We start from the raw sequence: 20464 nt of genomic DNA on the forward strand, positions 1-20464 counted from the left end.
GGACCGCAAATGGAATAGAAGATGAAAAAAAAGTTTCAGTACTGCTAAATCTAATGGGTGTAAAGACATACGGGCTGTTACGAAATTTAATCACTCCAGCCAAACCAAAGGACAAGAATTTTAAAGAAATTGTTGATACCCTACAGGAGCACTTAAACCCAACACCGCTGCTGATAGCGGAACGATTCAAACTCTTCAAGAGAAATCAACACAAGAATGAAAGTAACGCTGATTACCTCACCGAATTGAGAAAGCTATCAAAACACTGCCAATTCGGGGCAGGACTAGCAGATTATCTTCAAGACAAATTCGTCTGCGGTCTCCTAAGTGAAGGAACACAGAAAAGGCTGCTTTCTGAAAAAGATTTAACACTGGACAAGGTTTTCAGTATGGCTGTATCATACGAAGCAGCCGCAAGAGGAGCTGCAGAGATACAACAAAAGACACAGGACTTCGGCACCCATGAAATGACACAGGGTTTCGAGAGATGTTATCGCTGCGGCAGATCCATCCATGACCAGAGGGACTGCTGGTTCAAGGACAAAGCGTGCAGGCAATGCGGAAAGATTCGACACATTGCACGGGTATGCCGATCTGGACAAAAAAAATCCACAGACAGGAAAAAAAAAATCAATAAAGAAAAGTACAGAAAGGTACAAATGATGACGGACAGTAGCTCCGAAGACCAGAAGAGCGATAGCGACTCCGAAAACAAGAGACTAAGCTGTCTCAAATTACATAATGTAATTGCCAAAGAAGATTACCAGACCATTTGGGTTACCCTCACGATAGCAGGGTCCCCAGTTAAAATGGAGCTAGATACAGGATCAGCTCTGACCGTCATAAATCGATGGGATTACGAGCAGCTATTTCTGCATATACCTTTAAAAGACACATCCATTATCTTGAAAACATATACGGGGCAGAAAGTATACCCCAAAGGAAAAATAAGGGTGCCTGTTGTATACAACGGCAAGGAAATACGAAAGTTGTATTTATACATTCTACAAGATGGTGGTCCACCACTGTTGGGACGTGAATGGATCAGGAAAATACATTTAGACTGGCACTCCATTCAGGCACTGACGGTGACCAGTAAGAAAAAAAACGATGATGACGTCATACCTGAACGATTAAAAGACATCTTGGCCAACGCCAAAGAAGTGTTTCAAGAGAAACTAGGAACCTTGAAAGGCATCACCGCCTCAATAAAAGTGGAAGATGCAGCAATTCCCAAGTTTTTTAAGGCAAGACCGGTGCCATACGCAATTCGTCCAGCAGTCGAGGCAGAGCTGGAGAATTTGGAAAAGGCAGGCGTATTATCCAAAATAGATTGGAGCGAGTGGGCAACACCCATCGTCCCAGTCATGAAGAAAGCATTGAATAATGATAAATCTGAAGAACAGAGAAAAATTCGCATCTGTGGAGACTTCAAGGTGACTGTAAACCCAGTCCTTCACACGGTACAGTATCCTCTTCCGAGGATAGAAGATATTTTCGCCTCACTATCCGGAGGGAAACGTTTCACCAATATTGACTTGGCACAGGCATATCTACAGATGGAGGTGGAAGAGGTCTCTAAAAAAAATCTCACGATAAATACACACAAAGGTCTGTACCAGTACAATCGACTGGTTTTCAGAGTAGCATCCGCTCCAGCTATCTGGCAAAGAGCTATGGAGCAAGTCCTCCAAGGGATTCCGGGGACTCAATGCTACCTAGATGACATCCTTGTAACAGGAGAAAATGACAACGAGCACCTTGCCAATTTGGAGCAGGTGCTCACTAGGCTGAGAGAACGGGGCCTACGAGCAAATCGCACCAAGTGCGAAGTTTTCAAAATCAAATATCATATTGTGGCCACATAATTAATAAGGAAGGGTTGCATAAGTCACCTGAAAAAATTGAAGCGGTCATAAAAGCCCCAGCACCTGAAAATGTTTCACAATTAAGGTCGTTCCTGGGATTAATAAATTACTATCATAAATTTTTACCGAACTTATCAACTCTTCTGCACCCTCTTAATGAACTGCTACAAACAGGAGTAATTTGGAAATGGAGCGAAGAATGTAAACGTGCCTTCCATAAATGCAAAGACTTAATCACGTCCAAGGAAGTTTTGGCTCATTACAACCCATCACTGCCAATCAGACTGGCGTGCGATGCATCCCCTTACGGCGTAGGAGCAGTATTATCGCATAAATTCCCTGATGGCTCGGAACGGCCGATAGCTTTTGCGTCACGCTCATTGAACTCAGCTGAGCGTAACTATGCCCAAATCGACAGGGAAGCACTCAGCCTGGTATGGGGAGTGAAGAAATTCAACCATTACCTACACGGACAAAAATTTACCTTGTTGACTGACCATCAACCCCTCATCTCCATATTCAAACCTAAAAAGGGTGTTCCCATTATGACAGCGCAAAGGCTACAGAGGTGGTCCCTTTTTCTAGGGGCACACGAATACAACATAGAATACAAAGGATCAAAACAGCATGGGAATGCTGACGGGTTATCGCGCCTACCATTGCCAACGATAGAAGAAGCACCTACCGTAGACCCAGTGGAGATTTTCCACTCTACCATAGTCGAATGTCTACCAGTAACTAATTCTGCCATTGAAAGGGAAACTAGAAATGACCCGACTCTCTCACGAGTCTACAATTTAACAGTGAAGGGATGGCCAGCACATGGCGAACCACTGTTGCCAGCATTCTCGCAAAGAAGAGAACAGCTGTCAGTGTGCCGAGGAACCTTGATGTGTGGATCCAGAGTGGTGATTCCACCCAAACCCCAGGATAAAGTGCTAAAGGAGCTTCACGAGGAGCATCTGGGTGGAGTGAAAATGAAGATCCTAGCCAGGGCGTTTGTATGGTGGCCAGGTATCGATGGAGACATCGAAGAAATGACCAAGAGCTGCCTAGGATGCCAGAAGGTCCAAAACGCTCCACCCCAAGCCCCTCTACATCCATGGGAGTGGCCCTCATCTCCCTGGCAAAGGGTACACATTGACTTTGCTGGTCCATTTATGGACTCAATGTTCTTAATCGCAGTTGATGCACACTCCAAGTGGCCGGAGGTAATAAAGATGTCCTCCACCACCACGGAAAAAACCATCACAGTATTAAGGACCATATTTGCCAGGAATGGGCTGCCTGAACAGATCTGTTCTGATAATGGACCGCAATTTGTGTCCGAAGAATTCAGGAAGTTCTTAAAAAACAATGGGGTTAAGCACTACACGTCCGCCCCATACCATCCCGCCACCAATGGATTGGCTGAAAGGTTTGTCCAGACCTTCAAGAAGGCCATAAAGGCCATGGGTAATGAAGACATAAAACTTCAGCACAAGGTGGATAACTTCTTGTTCGCATACAGGAATGCAACACATATGGTTACAAACCAAACTCCCGCCATGATGTTCTTCAATAGAAGCCTAAGATGCCGGCTGGATTTGATCAAGCCCAACATCAGAAGGGACGTGGAGAACCGGCAATTTCAAGGCATGAATGAAAGGCCAACTAGAACCTTCCAGATAGGTCAACAAGTTTTGGCCCGGGACTACCATACCGAGAAATGGCAGCCTGGAACTATCTGCACACGACTAGGACCGCTGATGTATACCGTGGACATCGGAGAAAGCATAATAAGGCGCCATGCTGACCAAATCACAGAGTCATCCGAAAAGGGACAACCTACACCACAACTCTATACGCCTAACGATGAAGTAGAGATACCCATATCTACATCCGATCCGGTGATACTGGAACCCGATGAACCTGACACTGGCATTCAAGCCGAATCAGCCTTGCCAAAAGAACCTACTACACCACCAGAAACTACGACACCACCGAGGCATTATCCGGACCGAGTCAGGAAGCCTCCAGAGAGACTGACTTACAATTAATTAACTGCAGCAATGTGTAGATTATCTTTCTTGTAACATGTAATTAATAATTACTTAAAATATTATGTACTGGTTGGCTAAAAGGGGAGGAATTGTAGTGTATGTGTCTTTAAGAGCCCCATGTGTACTGTAATGCCGGTAATGGCCACTCGCGCTATATAAGCCTGTATATTGTGTTGTATCAGTTAGTTCCCCTCCAGACTTTGTTTAGTAAACACCTGTGAAACCAACTCCTGTCTTCAGTGTCTCTATAAACACACGGACACAACAGACCCTATCGAGATATTTTATTCGTCAATAATTGAACGATTGCCAGTAAGGAACGCGGATATAGAGAAGGAGACCCGCAATGATCCGACGCTGTCACGGGTATATGAATTGACGGTGAGGGGATGGCCAACACATGGCGACTCACTGTTGCCAGCATTCTCATCCAGAAGAGAACAGCTGTCAGTATGCCAGGGGACAGTGATGTGTGGATCCAGAGTGGTGATTCCACCCAAGTTAAGGGAGAGAGTGCTAAATGAGCTACATGAAGGTCATCTGGGGGGAGTGAAAATGAAAAGCCTTGCTAGGGCTTATGTGTGGTGGCCGGGAATCGATCAACAAATCAAAGACCTAACTAAGAGCTGCTTAGGATGCCAGAAGGTCCAAAATGCACCACCACATGCCCCTCTACACCCATGGGAGTGGCCCTCCTCTCCATGGCAACGGGTGCATATTGATGTCGCTGGTCCATTCAAGGACTCAATGTTCTTAATAGCAGTGGATGCTCATTCAAAGTGGCCTGAGGTGATAAAAATGTCTTCAACCACTACAGAGAAAACGATTGCAGTCCTACGGACCATATTTGCCAGAAATGGTTTGCCAGAGCAGATTTGCTCTGATAATGGACTACAGTTTGTGTCCGACGAGTTCCAAAAATTCATGAAAAGGAATGGGGTAAGGCATTACACATCCGCCCTGTATCATCCAGCCACAAATGGATTGGCTGAGAAGTTCGTACAAACCTTTAAGAAGGCGATAAAGGCCATGTGCGACGATGAAATTCCACTACAGCATAAGATGGACTATTTCTTATTAGCCTACCGAAACGCGACACATGCAGTTACCAACCAGACCCCGGCCATGATGTTCTTTAACCGAAGGTTGAGATCTCGTCTGGACTTGCTCAGACCAAATGTGCGAAGAAATGTGGAGGACAAACAATTCCAGCACATCAATGAGAAGCCGACAAGGAGCTTCAATGTAGGGCAACCAGTCTTGGCCCGTGACTATCGAACAGAGAAGTGGCAACCCAGAACAATATGTACAAGGCAGGGCCCATTAATGTACACAGTGGATGTCGGGGAGAACATTGTGAGACGCCACGTCGATCAGATCTTAGCGTCACAGGAACGCGTCAACCCCATGTCTCGAGTACCTGGGGATGAACCCGACATACCGGTAGCATCTACTTCAGACCCAGTAGCAGTGGAACCCGATGAACTACCCGAGGAAAAGGGGTCAGAATCGCCTCTGCACCAAGAACAAGAACCTCTGGAAAGGCGCTATCCCGGAAGGGTCAGGAAGCCGCCCCAAAGACTGAATCTATAAATGGACTTTTGTTGTTTAATGTACATGTTGAAATGTTAATTGTTATTTGAATATTAGGGGTATTACTAATCTAAAAGGGGAGGAATTGTAGTGTATGTACCTTTAAGTCAGAACTACTTTTACAGCTCCTGTATACTGTAATACCGGCAGTGACCACACCGGTATATAAGCTTTGCGCATGCCTCTGTACCCCCAGTCTAGAGACTACCCTCCTCCAGTAAAGACCTGTTATTTGTTAATGTACAGCATCCGTGTGATTATTTAATAAGAGCATATCCACTGAACCACGGATCCAACACTAGTGTCTGTTAACCAATTGTCAGCCTTGGATCAGTGGGTCAGAAGGTTGTGGATTTAAGACCCTCTCCAGATACTACATAGTCTAGACTGACACTCCAGTGTAGTGCTGAGGGAGTGCAGCACTGTTGGAGATGCTGTCTTTCGGATGAGACGTTAAACCGAGGCCCCATTTGCTCTCTCAGGTGGATATAAAAGATTCCAGAGCACTATTTGAAGAAGTGAAAGGGAGTTCTCCCCAGTGTCCTGGCCAGTATTTATCCCTCAACCAACTGGTCATTTATCTCAGTGCTGTTTGTGCGATCTTGCTGCGTGCAAATTGGCTGCCATGTTTCCCTAATTTATAATAGTGACTACACTTCAAAAAAGTACTTCATTGACTGTAAAGCACTTTGGGGTGTTGCGAGAGGAGCTATGTAAATGCAAGTCCTTTCTTAGTCTAATGATGAAAGAAACCATCTGCGATTCACACACCTGATTTCTATCCAGAGTCCCCTGCTGAAAAATCAGAGTAACCATACAACGTCTAATAGTTGGCTCAAAGCAATATTGGCTTGGGCCTGGGCTGCAAGTAATCTATCCACCTTCTCGGGTGTTGTTGGTGCGTGGCATAGAGAGACAAAATGAGAGAAAAAGAGCAAAATAACTTTAATAAAAAATAATACCATCACCAGGAAGGACAAAACACTTTGGAGTATCAAGAAAAAGAATAAGATCAGAATTTGAATGTCAATTTTTCAATGGTTTTTCAGCTACAGATGTCTTTTTTTCATGGGATTCTTTCACTCTGTGTTTTCCTATTTACTTTGATTCACTGTAGCTGTGGTCCACAAGTCCCTTGCATTGACCTTTGGCCAAAAGGGTGAGGTGAAGTTGCCATTTAAGACTGCAATGTTTCTGTCATTTACAGCTACATAATCTTTTACCTTGCAACATTCTCCTGATCCGGGCTGCTGACATGATTTTACAATGATTGGGCTTGTTAAGACCGCCCTGGGAGGTTCCCGACCAATTAAAAGGAAGTGGGCCTGATGACATCATCTAATGACGCGTCGTCAGCCGGCTTCCTTAAAGAGACCATGTCCACATTCATTTTTACAGTTGTGCTGTCAGTGTTCTACATCATTGAGGTGCTGTAAACACTGACAAGCACTGCACAAAGGTGCACGGCTGCACCCAGGCTCTCCCATGACTCCCTCCATATACTTCTTCTCCTTCTTAGGCAGTCCCTCGGAACCGAGGATGACTTGCTTCCACATTAAAATGAGTTCTCAGGTGACTGGTGAGTCCAATGCGGGACCTACAGTCTCTGTCACAGGTGGGGCAGATGGTGGTTGGAGGGGCGGGTGTGTGGGGTGCTTGGGTTGACGTGCGCTCCTTGCGCTTGGCTTCCGCTTGCTCCTGGCGAAGAGACTCAAGGTGTTCAGTGCCTTCCCGGATGCTTCTCCTCCACTTTGTGCGGTCTTGGGCCAGGGATTCCCAGGTGTTTCAATTGCCTGACCCGCCACTTAGTGCCGGGCCTGCAAACCGCAGGCAGAGCTGGCACTTGGGAACTTGGGTTCAGAGCACCCCGCTGTCAATCACTGCTGAATTTGCTGCCGACGGAAGTGGTGGAAGTGGAAACACTCAATGTTTTCAAGGGGAGACTGGGTAGGCACTTGAGGGAAATAAACTTGCAGTGCTACGCGGATGGAGCGGGGGAATGGGACTGACTGGATTGCTCTACAGAGAGCCGGCAGGGGCTCGATGGGCTGAATGGCCTCCTTCTGTGCCGTATGATTGTATGGGCAGGATTTTCATTGGGCCGTGGAGGCGGGATTGGAGACGTGTGGGGGTTTAAAATCCCGAAATCGGGGGTCCCGACCCCATCCCGCCCCAACCTGCCTCCATGCCAGTTTCAAAGGAGGCGGGTACCCGCCCCGTACTGGGACCCGCCTCCCCGAGGCGGGAAGGGGATTAGTGCCAATTAACTGCCTGTTAACAGGTAGTTAACAGTCAATTTTTAGCCTAATCCCTATTTTCATTGTTGAAGTGTGGGATTCCCAACGGCTCCAAACCACACCAAGTTAGCAAGGCGGGCCGTTGGGATGAAGGGATTGGAGGGGTCGAGATGTCCGGTGTTCAGGTGAGTGGTGTGTGCATGAGTGCAGAGGTAAGTGTGTTTGGCCTGTGTAAAGTGTTTAAAGAAGTTCTACTTACCTTTACTTACCTTTACAGCCTTCCTTCCTTCAGGAATCCCTCATCTCACTGGCACAGAAAGCAGAATGGCCGCCAGCTGTCAAAATCTGCAGCCTCTGCTTTCTGTTCTGGGGAGATCTCTAAATCATCCTGAGAGGAACGAATTAACCTGGAGTACAGATTGTCAGTGTTTGACAGCTTCAAACAGCTGTGAAACGCTGATATTTCATCTGTCAAAAGGTCTTGACAGATGAAATTTCAATCTTTGACATCACCTGTAGCCGGGTGGCCCTTAATTGGCCTGCTGAGCCTGCTGGGCATGCTCAACCAGGTCAATCAAGTCAAAATCGCGTGGGTTGGGTAGAACTCGATGGAGGCGGGACTACAACCCCGAAAGTTGTAGTCCCGCCTCCTACCCGACTCCTCAGTGAAAATCCAGCCCTATGACTCTATGGGGGAGAAATTCAGTTGGTTGCGCCACCCGTTAGCACCTTAAGAGGGCGCTAAGTGGGTCGCAAGCGAACTCGCGCCTGGGCACGGCACTGTCCACGCCTCCCGCTAAATTCCGCGGGACATTAGTGGTGGCGCTAACCGTTAGCGCTGCGCCGCTGCCGGTGGCATCATCGGTGTGCACAGCACCCCGCTGATCCCCTGGCCGTGATATTCGGCAGCAACCCCTGATTTACCGCCGGACGCTATGTCCGACAGGGTCAGGGTGGCGTACCTGCGGCCGGGGAGGCGCAAATTAAAGGCGAGGTGCGGGGCGGCCATTTTTGTTGTTGCCTGCCAGCACCTGCCTGCGCTCTTGTCCCCAGCCTCCTGAACCCCCCCCGCCCCCCGCAGAGTGCCGGCTGTGCTCTAAGAGCCCGGCACTTCTCCTCGGTGCCGGGCTCTTTTGCCTGCACTCCCGATCCTCGGGGGCCCAGCTGGGCCCCAGATCGCGCTGCACAAGGCCCCCCCCCTTTAAGAAGGGGAGGAAGGCCTGCAATACCACAGCGCAACGTGCCGCAGCGTGTGGCGCTGCGGCACGTTGCGCCACGATATTCACTCGCAGCACCCCAAGAGGGGTGCGGGGCGTCTCCAGTAGCGCCGCGCTTCCGTTTGGGGCGCAACCACTCAATTTCCGGTGCGGGGGCGCAAATGTTTCTGGGGTGCGAATGTTTCCGGGGCGCCACCAGTTTGCGCCCAAAGAGGGCACTCAGTGGCTTTAGCGCCACTGGCCACACCTACCGCGATATTTAGCGGGGCGCTAATGGCGGCGTTAGCCTGTAGCACTGCGCCGCCACCGATGACGTCATCGGTGTGCGCAGCGCCTTGCTCCCGCCCCGATGACCATATTTGGTCGCGCCCGTCTCTATGGCGCCGGTCGCAAATAGCGACCGGTTCACAGGGGCCTACCTGTGGTGGTAGTGGCGCTAGTTAAGGTGGAGGTGCGGGCAGCCGCTTTTTCGGCGGCCGCCTGCCAGCACCTCCGTCCCCGGCCTCCTAAACCCCCCCCCCCCCCGCGACATTGTCGGCTGTTTCCCGAGAGCCCGGCACTTCTCCTTGGTGCCGGGCTCATTTGCCGGCACTCGCGAGCGGGGATCGCGCTGTTGCAGGCCCCTCCCCCTGAACAGTGGGAGGAAGGCCTGCAGTACCGCAGCGTGCCGTGCCGCAGCGTGTGGCGCTGCGGCCCTTAGCGCGCCGATATTCAGGGTGAGCGCCCCAAGCGGGGCGCGGGAAGGCTCGAGTAGCGGCCCGCTTCCATTTGGGGTGCAGAAACTGAATATCCGGATGGCGCAAGTGGCTCTGCTCGCAGCGGTAATTCCGGCGCCCAGGTGAGCTTGGTGCCCCAAACGGTGCCCAACTGAATTTTTAGCCCTATGACTGCCATTCTGACAGCAGACCCGCCTCCAAACTTGCACTCGCAGCGCCAGTAAGATTCCGGCCAATCAGTGGCGTATCAGCCCATTTGCGTCCATTTGTCTCCTTGTGCCCTCACCCAGAAGATCTTTTTGGGTTAGGCTCATTTTAATTGCACATGGCAGGCTCCTGGCAGCATTTTCTTTGCCTTGTGTTCCACTCCCACTTGTTTAAACACAGCCAGCAACATCCCCTCCGGAATCCCCCAAGCATTTATCCTTTGCCTCTCCTCTTCCTCATCTGCATGTTTCCCCCTCAGTGAAATCATCCCCAGGGGAGCTGGGTGGGAGAAGAGGAGAGTAAATCACTGTGGCCCTCATCAGTGTAGCATGGTGGTGGTGCCATTTAAAGAAAAATCTTTTTTTAAATCTCCCACGTTTCTTAGTTCAATTGATTGTTGTGTACTAGGCAATGCAACCCTTTAATTTTCGAACCCATCCCTCAGCTGCCTAAGCATCTCTGGACACCAGGAATACAATGGCGTTCCTGACACCCAGATTTGCTAAGGTGTTGATGACCAGAAGTACACTGGGTGATACTGTTAACTTATCATTTGAATGTGCATTTACTGTAACCTCAGCTGCCTATTTAACTCGAGGATTGGACTCTTCAAAAAGCCCACACTTGGCCCATATATCATTGTCAGCTGCCATCCCACCTCTAACTTTCCATTCCTTCAATGCATCGTTGCTTCGCATTTCCGTACGCACCTCGCCCAAAGCTTCCTTCAGCCCTGGTCAAAGTCATGAGTGACATCCTCTGTGACTTTGACTGATGCGTTACTCCTCCTTGTCCTTCACAGCTCTCCACAGCATTTGGTACTGTTGACCATTTCATTCAGCTCCGTGCGACTGGCCCCACACGGTTCCACTCCCACCTGTTTTAATACAGCTAGCACAGTCCCCTCTGGAATACCCCCAAGCATTTATCCATTGCCCCTCTTCTTCTTCAGCTACATGTTGCCCCACCATGATGTCATCCACAGGCACGGGGCCAGCTTCTATATGTATGCTGATGACACCCAGCTCTATCTCGCCACCAGTTCCCTTGAGCCCATGACCACCTGTGTGCTGCCAGACTGTTTAACATCAAGTTGTTGGTAAGTCAAAATTTTCTTCAGCTGAATTTCGGAAAGACCAATTGTTGTGTATGTCCCTTTAAGGGAATAACTGGTCTCAGACTGCAGTACCGGCAGTGACCACCCCTGTATAAAAGCCCCTAGCAGGCTTCTGTAGTTTCAATTTCCAGGTTGTCTCCATTCAGTAAAGACTTGTTAAACCAACTCCTGCATTCCATGTCTCCATTAACACACGGATCTAATACTGGCGACGAGTAAGAAACGAACTTACCTGCAACTCGGCAGCACCTCAGACGACGTTATTGAAGGTCGAAGCCAGAAGAAAGAAAAAAAAAATAATCCAAAGAAACTCGAGAAACGGGCGTCGACCATGGGCAACCGCCCTCCAAATCATCGGATTGAAAACTTGCAGGAGAGACTGTCAAGAGTCAGGCTTGGTTCTCCAGTCTGTGGTTTCCCAGCTAATCGGGCTGGTGGCAAGTAGTGCACTGATCCTTCCTGGGCTGCGGCGGGCTAGAGCTCGATCGGGTGGCTCTGCAATGGGGCCGGGCAGCAAGTCGGGAAGCAAAGAGAGAGAGAGAGGGTGGAGCACACAGGGCGCGGCCGGTGCTTCGCAGCCGGGCAGCGTTCGGACCTAAGAAGAGGGAGGGAAGTGTCCCAGAGGGTCCACTCCACGACGGGAACGGTTCTTCAATTAACGGAGCAAATATTGAAGCGCGATAGAAAAATAAAAATACCGCGGAGAACAGCGTTGGCAGCAGCGGCAGCGGCGGGAAAGCGCGGGAGGCGCCATCTTAACTCGGCGGGGAAGAAGGAAAAGCGCGGGAGGCGCCATTTTGATCCATCGGGGACGAAGGAAAAGTGCGGGAGGCGCCATTTTAGATTTTTAAGATGCCAAAGACTAGCGATATCACTGCCTTCGATAATGCAATAGAAGACTGGACCACTTATGTGGAAAGAGTCGAGGTATATTGCGAGGCAAACGAAATAGCCGATGAGAAAAAGGCATCAGTATTACTAAATTTAATGGGCGCAAGAACGTACGGCCTATTGCGGGACCTGATTACTCCAGCCAAACCGAAGGCGAAGAGTTTTAACGAAATTGTTGCTATCCTACAGGAACACCTAAATCCTACACCGCTGCTGATAGCAGAAAGATTTAAATTCCACAGGAGAAATCAGCATAAAAATGAGAGCAATGCTGATTACCTTACGGAACTACGCAAGCTATCAAAGCACTGCCAGTTCGGAGCAGGACTGGCAGATATCTTACAGGACAAATTTGTCTGTGGACTCCTGAGTGAAGGAACCCAGAAGAGGTTACTCTCAGAGAAAGAGCTGACGCTAGATAAGGCTTTCAGCGTGGCAGTATCGTACGAAGCAGCAGCAAGGGGAGCTGCGGAAATACAACAAAAGCCACAGGAATACGGCACCCACGAAATGACACGGGGATTTGCAAAATGTTATCGCTGCGGCAGAACAAACCATGACCAGAAGGACTGCTGGTCCAAGGACAAAATATGCAGGCAATGCGGAAAGATGGGACACATTGCACGAGTTTGCAGGTCTGGGAAGAAGACCAACGACAACAAAAAGGCTACTAAGGAACCGTACAGGAAAGTATAAAAGATGATGGACAGTAGTTCCGAAGACCAGATGAGCGATAGTGAATCCGGGAACAAGAGACTAAGCTGTCTCAAACTTCACAATGTAATCGCAAAAGAGGATCACCGAACCATTTGGGTCACCCTCACGACAGCAGGGTCCCAAGTCAAAATGGAATTGGATATAGGATCAGCTCTAACCGTCATGAATCGACGAGACTATGAGCGGCTATTCTCACACATACCCTTGAGAGAGACATCCATTGTCTTGAGGATGTATACGGGACAAAAAGTATACCCCAGAGGAAAAATAAGGGTGCCTGTCGAACACAACGGCAAGAAAATACGGAAATTGTATCTCTACATTCTGCAAGATGGTGGACCACCGTTATTGGGACGTGAATGGATCAGAAAGATAAGTTTAGACTGGCACTCCATTCAGGCACTGACGGTGGCTGGTAAAAAGGATGACGATGTCACTCCTGGTCGATTGTCAACAATCTTAGCTGACGCCAAAGAGGTATTTCAACAAGAACTGGGCACTCTTAAAGGCGTAACTGCCTCGATAAAAATAGAGGAGAATGCAATTCCCAAGATTTTCAAAGAAAGACCGGTACCATATGCAATTCGCCCAGCCGCCGAGGCAGAGCTGGAGAATCTGGAGAATGCAGGCGTGTTATCTAAGGTAGACTGGAGCGAGTGGGTGACACCCATCGTTCCTGTCATGAAGAAAACGTTAAACAATAAGTCTGAGGAGCCAAGGAAGGTTCGCATCTGTGGGGACTTCAAGGTGACGGTGAACCCAGTCCTTCACACAGTACAATATCCTCTTCCAAGGATAGAAGATATCTTCGCCTCACTATCTGGAGGGAAGCGTTTTACAAAAATTGACCTAGCACAAGCATATTTGCACATGGAGGTTGAAGAATCCTCTAGGAAGTATCTCACGATAAACACTCACAAAGGTCTTTCCCAGTATAATCGACTGGTATTCGGAGTAGCATCAGCTCCGGCAATATGGCAAAGAGCGATGGAACAAGTCCTGCAAGGGATTCCGGGGACTCAGTGTTACTTGGACGACATCCTAGTGACAGGTGAAGATGACAGTGAACACCTTGCCAACCTAGAGCAGGTGCTCACTAGACTACGTGAACATGGGCTACGAGCCAATCGCCCCAAGTGCGAGTTGCTTGAGAAACAGATATCGTATTGTGGCCACGTGATTGATGAAGAGGGGTTGCATAAGTCCCCTGACAAAATTGAAGCGGTAGTTAAAGCTCCAGCGCCTGAAAATGTGTCGCAACTGAGGTAATTCCTCGGATTGGTGAATTACTACCATAAGTTTTTGCCGAATTTGTCCACAATTCTGCATCCACTGAACGCCCTACTACGAACGGGAGTAGCATGGAAATGGAGCGATGAATGTAAGCGGGCCTTTCAGAAGAGTAAGGGCCTAATCACCTCAAGAGAAGTATTGGCTCACTACAACCCATCACTACCGATAAGACTGGCGTGTGATGCGTCTCCCTACGGCATTGGGGCGGTACTGTCACATAAATTACTTGATGGTTCTGAGAGGCCGATAGCTTTTGCGTCACGCTCGTTAACTTCAGCCGAGCGTAACTACGCCCAGATTGACAGAGAGGCCCTCAGCCTGGTGTGGGGGGTGAAGAAGTTCAATCACTACCTGCAGGTCAGAAATTTACTCTACTAACTGATCATCAACCTCTCGTCTCCATTTTCAACACTCAGAAGGACGTACCGATAATGACGGCACAACAGCTACAGAGGTGGTCCCTTTTCCTAGGGGCACACCAATATGACATCGAGTACAAAGGAACTAAACAGCATAGATACGTAGATACATAGAAGATAGGAGCAGGAGTAGGCCATTCGGCCCTTCGAGCCTGCTCCGCCATTCACTGAGATCATGGCTGATCATCCAAATTCAGTACCCGGTCCCTGCCTTCTCCCCATATCCCTTGATCCCTTTAGCCTTAAGAAATATATCCAACTCTTTCTTAAATATACTTAATGAACTGGCCTCCACCGCCCTCTGTGGCAGAGAATTCCACAGGTTCACCACTCTCTGGGTGAAGAAATTCCTCCTCATTTCTGTCCTAAATGGCTTACCCCTTATCCTTAGACTATGACCCCTGGTTCTGGACTCCCCGGCCATCAGAAACATCCTTCCTGCATCTAGTCTGTCCAGGCCTGACACAATTTTATAGGTTTCGATGAGATCCCCTCTCAATCTTCTAAACTCCAGTGAGTATAAGCCCAATCGACCCAATCTCTCCTCATACGTCATTCCTGCCATCCCAGGTATCAGACTGGTGAATCTTCGCTGCACTCCTTCCATGGCAAGAACGTCCTTCCTCAGGTAAGGCGACCAAAACTGCACACAGTACTCAAGGTGCGGTCTCACCAAGGCCCTGTACAACTGTAGCAAGACATCCTTGTTCTTGTACTCGAACCCTCTTGTTACGAAGGCCAACATACCATTTGCCTTCTTAACCGCCTGCTGCACCTGCATGCTTACCTTCAGCGACTGGTGTACAAGAACACCCAGGTCTCTTTGCACTTCCCCTTCTCCCAATCTATTGCCATTCAAATAATAATCTGCCTTCCTGTTTTTGCCACCAAAGTGGATAACCTCACATTTATCCACATTATAGTGCATTTGCCATGTTTTTGCCCAATCACCCAACCTGTCCAAATCGTGCTGGAGTTTCATGACATCCTCCTCACAGCATACCCTCCCCCCCAGCTTTGTGTCGTCTGCAAATTTGGAGATATTACATCCAATTCCCTCATCCAGATCATTAATATATATTGAGAACAGCTGGGGTCCTAGGACCAATCCTTGCGGTACCCCACTAGTCACTGCCTGCCACTCGGAAAACGACCCGTTTATTCCAACTCTTTGCTTTCTGTCCGCCAACCAGTTCCCTATCCAAGTCAATACCTTGCCCCCAATCCCATGTGCCTTAATTTTGCACGCTAATCTCTTATGTGGGACCTTATCGAAAGCCTTCTGAAAGTCCAAATACACCACATCCACTGGTTCTCCCTTATCTATTTTACCAGTTACATCCTCAAAAAATTCCAGTAGATTAGTCAAGCATGATTTACCTTTTGTAAATCCATGTTGACTTTGTCCGATCCAGTCACTGCTTTCCAAGTGCTCTGCTATTACATCTTTTATGATGGACTCTAGCATTTTCCCCACTACCGATGTCAAGCTTACCGGTCTATAATTCCCCGCCTTTTCTCTACCACCTTTTTTGAATAGTGGGGTAACATTAGCTACCCGCCAATCCATGGGTACCGTTCCAGAGTCTATCGAGTTCTGGAAGATGACCAGCAATGCATCTACTATTTCTAGGGTCACTTCCTTAATTACCCTGGGACGTAGATTATCAGGCCCTGGGGATTTATCGGCCTTCAGTCCCATCAATTTTCCTAACACCATTTCCCTACAAATACTGATTTCTTTCAGTTCCACCCTTTCATCAGACCCTATGTTCCCCGGCATCTCTGGGAGGTTATTTGTGTCCTCCTTTGTGAAGACAGAACCAAAATATGTATTTAGTTGGTCTGCCATTTCTTTGTTCCCCATTATAAATTCCCCCGATTCTGACTGCAAGGGACCTATGCTTGACTTCACCAATCTTTTTCTCTTCACATATTTATAAAAGCTTTTACAGTCAGTTTTTATGTTCTCTGCAAGCTTCCTCTCATATTCTATTTTCCCTTTCTTAATTAATCCCTTTGTCCTCCTTTGGTGAATCCTAAACTGCTCCCAATCCTCAGGATTATTGCTTTTTCTGGCCAATTGATATGCCCTCTCCTTGGACCTTATGCTATCCCTAATTTCCCTTGTTCGCCACGGTTGGGTCACCTTTTTTGTTTTATTTTTATGCCAAACTGGGATGAACAAATTCTGTAGTTCATCCATTCGGTCTTTGAATGTTTGCCATTGCCTATCCACCATCAACCCTTTGAGTGCCATTCCCCAATCAATCCTACCCAACTCGCTCCTCAGACCATCATAGTTTCCTTTATTTAAATTGAGGACCCTAGGGCTAGATTTTCAGTTGCTTGCGCCAGCAGTTAGCGCCTTAAGAGAAGTGATTTTCGGGCGCTATGCGTGTAGCGCCTGGGCGCAGCGCAGTTTGCGCCCCGCCCCAAATTAAGCTGGCCGTTAGCGCCGGCGCAAAGTTTAGCGGCCGCCCGGATGCGCGCGCAGAAAGTGACGTCACATCCTCGTGCAACGCCCTTTGGCCGCCCCGAATCCAAACTTCAGTCGGACCGCCCCATTCTGCGGCTGGCGTCCAGAGCGTTTGTAAAATGGAACGCAACACACCCTGGGGAGCGCAAATTAAAGGGCACTCGTACAAAAGGCACTCTGCATGTGTTGTGTGGAAGTAAGCAGTGTGTTGTTCTGAACGGTCTATTTCCGGGCACCAATCACTCCTCCTCCTCCTCCTCCTCCTCCTCCTCCTCCTCCTCCTCCTCCTCCTCCTCCTCCTCCTCCTCCTCCTCCTCCTCCTCCTCCTCATCCTCATCCTCCTCATCCTCATCCTCATCCTCATCCTCCTCCTCATCCCGTTTCCCCCCAGACTTTGCATTTGAAAAAAATACATGCACCCTTCCCCTTTAAGAGCTCACTGGCACCAGAGTGTCTGCCGTGCGCTGCGCCCGAGCTCGGGTGTTGCGCTCTCCACCGCCGGCTTAGCGCCTAAAGATACTAGTGGAACGCCTCTTTTAGCGCTCCACCAACCTCTTAGGGCGAAGCCACTGAATTTCCGGCAACGGGGCGCTACTTTGGGGCGGGCGATAACTTCAGGCGGGCGCTAAGCTTAGCGCCCCAAAACTGTCTATACTGAAAATCTAGCCCCTAGTCTCTGAGTCAACTACTTCATTCTCCATCTTAATGAAGAATTCGATCATATTATGATCGCTCCGACCCAAGGGGCCTCTTACAACAAGATTGCTAATTAATCCTTTCTCGTTACATAATACCCAGTCTAAGATGGCCTGATCTCTGGTTGGTTCCTCGACATATTGGTCCAGGAAACCATCCCGTAAACACTCCAGGAATTCCTCCTCCACAGTATTGTTACTCATTTGGTTGGCCCAATCTATATGTAGATTAAAGTCACCCATGATGACTGCTGTGCCCTTATTGCACGCTTCTTTAATTTCTCTTTGAATGCCATCCCCAACCTCCGCCTTACTGTTTGGAGGTCTATAAACCACTCCCACTAACGTTTTTTTCCCCTTAGTATTTCTCAATTCTACCCATACAGATTCCACCTCATCAGAGCTAATATCCTTCATTACAATTGTGTTAATCCCTTCCTAATGCTACCCCACCTCCCTTTCCTTTTTGCCTATCTTTCCTGAATATCGAATACCCCTGGATGTTGAGTTCCCAGTCCTGGCCTTCCTTGAGCCACGTTTCCGTAATCCCAACCAAATCGTATTTGTTTACTTCTATTTGCGCAGCCAATTCATCCACCTTATTACAAATGCTCCTTGCATTAAGACACAAAGCCTTCAGGCTTGTTTTTTTAACGCTCTTAGACCTATTAGAATTATTATTTACTGTGGCCATGTTTGATTTAAACCGTTGATTTCTCTGACTGCCACTTGGGAATGCTGATGGATTGTCGCGCCTACCGTTGCCGACGGTGGAAGAAGAACTGGCAGTGGATCCAGTGGAGTTATTCCACTCGACTATAGTCGAATGTCTCCCTGTGACGAATGCAAACATAGAAAAGGAAACACGAAATGACCCGACACTCTCCTGGGTCTATGGTTTAACGGTGAAGGGATGGCCAGCACATGGCGAACCACTGCTGCCAGCATTCTCGCCGAGAAGAGAACAGCTATCAGTGTGCAGAGGAACCTTGATGTGTGGATCCAGAGTAGTAATTCCACCCAAATTGAAGGATAGAGTGCTCAATGAGCTTCATGAGGGTCATCTGGGAGGGATAAAAAGGAAGAACTCAGCCAGAGCATTTGTGTGGTGGCCGGGAATCGATAGAGAAATTGAAGAGATGACCAAGAGCTGTACAGGATGCCAGAAGGTCCAAAACGCCCCACCACAAGCCCCTCTACATCCATGGGAGTGGCCCTCATCTCCATGGCAAAGGGTGCACATTGATTTTGCTGGTCCCTTTATGGACTCGATGTTTTTAATTGCGGTGGATGCACATTCAAAGTGGCCAGAGGTAATAAAAATGTCCTCAACCACTATCACAGTCTTACGAACCATATTCGCCAGGAATGGGCTGCCTGAACAGATTTGCTCTGACAATGGACCACAGTTTGTGTCTGAAGAGTTCCGGAGGTTCTTAAAGAACAATGGTGTTAAGCATTACACATCCGCCCCATATCATCCAGCCACTAATGGATTGGCCGAGAGGTTTGTTCAAACATTCAAGAAGGCTATCAAGGCAATGTGTAATGAAGATATACCCCTACAACACAAGGTGGATAACTTCTTGTTTGCCTACCGGAATGCGACACATGCGGTTACCAACCAAACTCCAGCCATGATGTTCTTCAATCGAAGACTACGATGCCGCTTGGATTTGGTTAAGCCAAACGTCAGAAGAGATGTGGAGAACAGACAGTTTCAGAATATGAATGAAAGGCCGACCAGGAGTTTTAAGATAGGTCAACCAGTTTTGGCCCGGGACTACCGCACAGAGAAATGGCAGCCAGGAACGATCTGTACACGGCAAGGACCTCTAATGTATACCGTGGACGTTGGAGAGAGCATTGTAAGACGCCATGCTGACCAGATTCTAGAGTCACTGGAAAACGTCAACTCCACACCACGATCTGATACACCTGGCGATGAAACCGAAGTACCAATTGCATCTACCGCCGAATCGGTGATATTGGAAGCAGACGAACCAAACAACGACATTGATCCCGACTCAACCTTGCCAGAAGAACCTGATATCCCAAAGAGGCATTATCCAGACAGAATCAGGAAGCCTCCTCAAAGACTGAACTTATAATTGCTTAACTTCAACCAATGTATCTAGCAACCGTAATTGTAATTGTAATTCATTATTATTTAGTTGTTAAATGAATGTTATGTACTGTTTCTCTAAAAGGGGAGGAATTGTTGTGTATGTCCCTTTAAGGGAATAACTGGCAGTGACCACCCCTTTATAAAAGGCCCTAGCAGGCTTCTGTAGTTTCAGTTTCCAGGTTGTCTCCATTCAGTAAAGACTTGTTAAACCAACTCCTGCATTCCGTGTCTCCATTAACACACGGATCTAATACCAATGTCCTTGACAACTTTGCTTCCTTGCCATTTGCTCCGTCCCCTTTTTCCTACCAACCTTCTGGTCACCACTCCTGAGTCTCCCACCAAGGATGTTCCTTTTTTCCCTTTTCCCAGTCTAAGGATAAGGGGTAAGCCATTTAGGACAGAAATGAGGAGGAATTTCTTCACCCAGAGAGTGGTGAACCTGTGGAATTCTCTACCACAGAAGGCAGTAGAGGCCAATTCAATAAATATATTCAAGAAGGAGTTGGATATATTTCTTAAGGCTAAAGGGATCAATCTGTATGGGGAGAAGGCAGGGACAGTGTACTGAATTTGGATGATCAGCCATGATTGCATTGAATGGCGGAGCAGGCTCGAGGGGCCAAATGGCCTACTCCTGCTCCTATCTTCTATGTTTCTATGTTTATGTATCCCGATTGCAATTTTTCTTTTTTTTTTCCTCCCCTGCCCTGTAAAGTGCATTGTATTTTCTACGTTAAAGATCACTATACAAATGCAAGTTGCAGTTTGTATCCAGCAGAATCTAACGGGTGAAAGTTTCATCTATCTGCTAGTTATAAACATCCTTTGTGAAATGTGTTTGA

Source organism: Somniosus microcephalus, chromosome 2 (genome assembly GCF_052327205.1).
Source record: "Somniosus microcephalus isolate GS21.2 chromosome 2, FLI_Smic_1.0, whole genome shotgun sequence".
In the NCBI taxonomy this organism is placed as follows: Eukaryota; Metazoa; Chordata; class Chondrichthyes; order Squaliformes; family Somniosidae; genus Somniosus; species Somniosus microcephalus.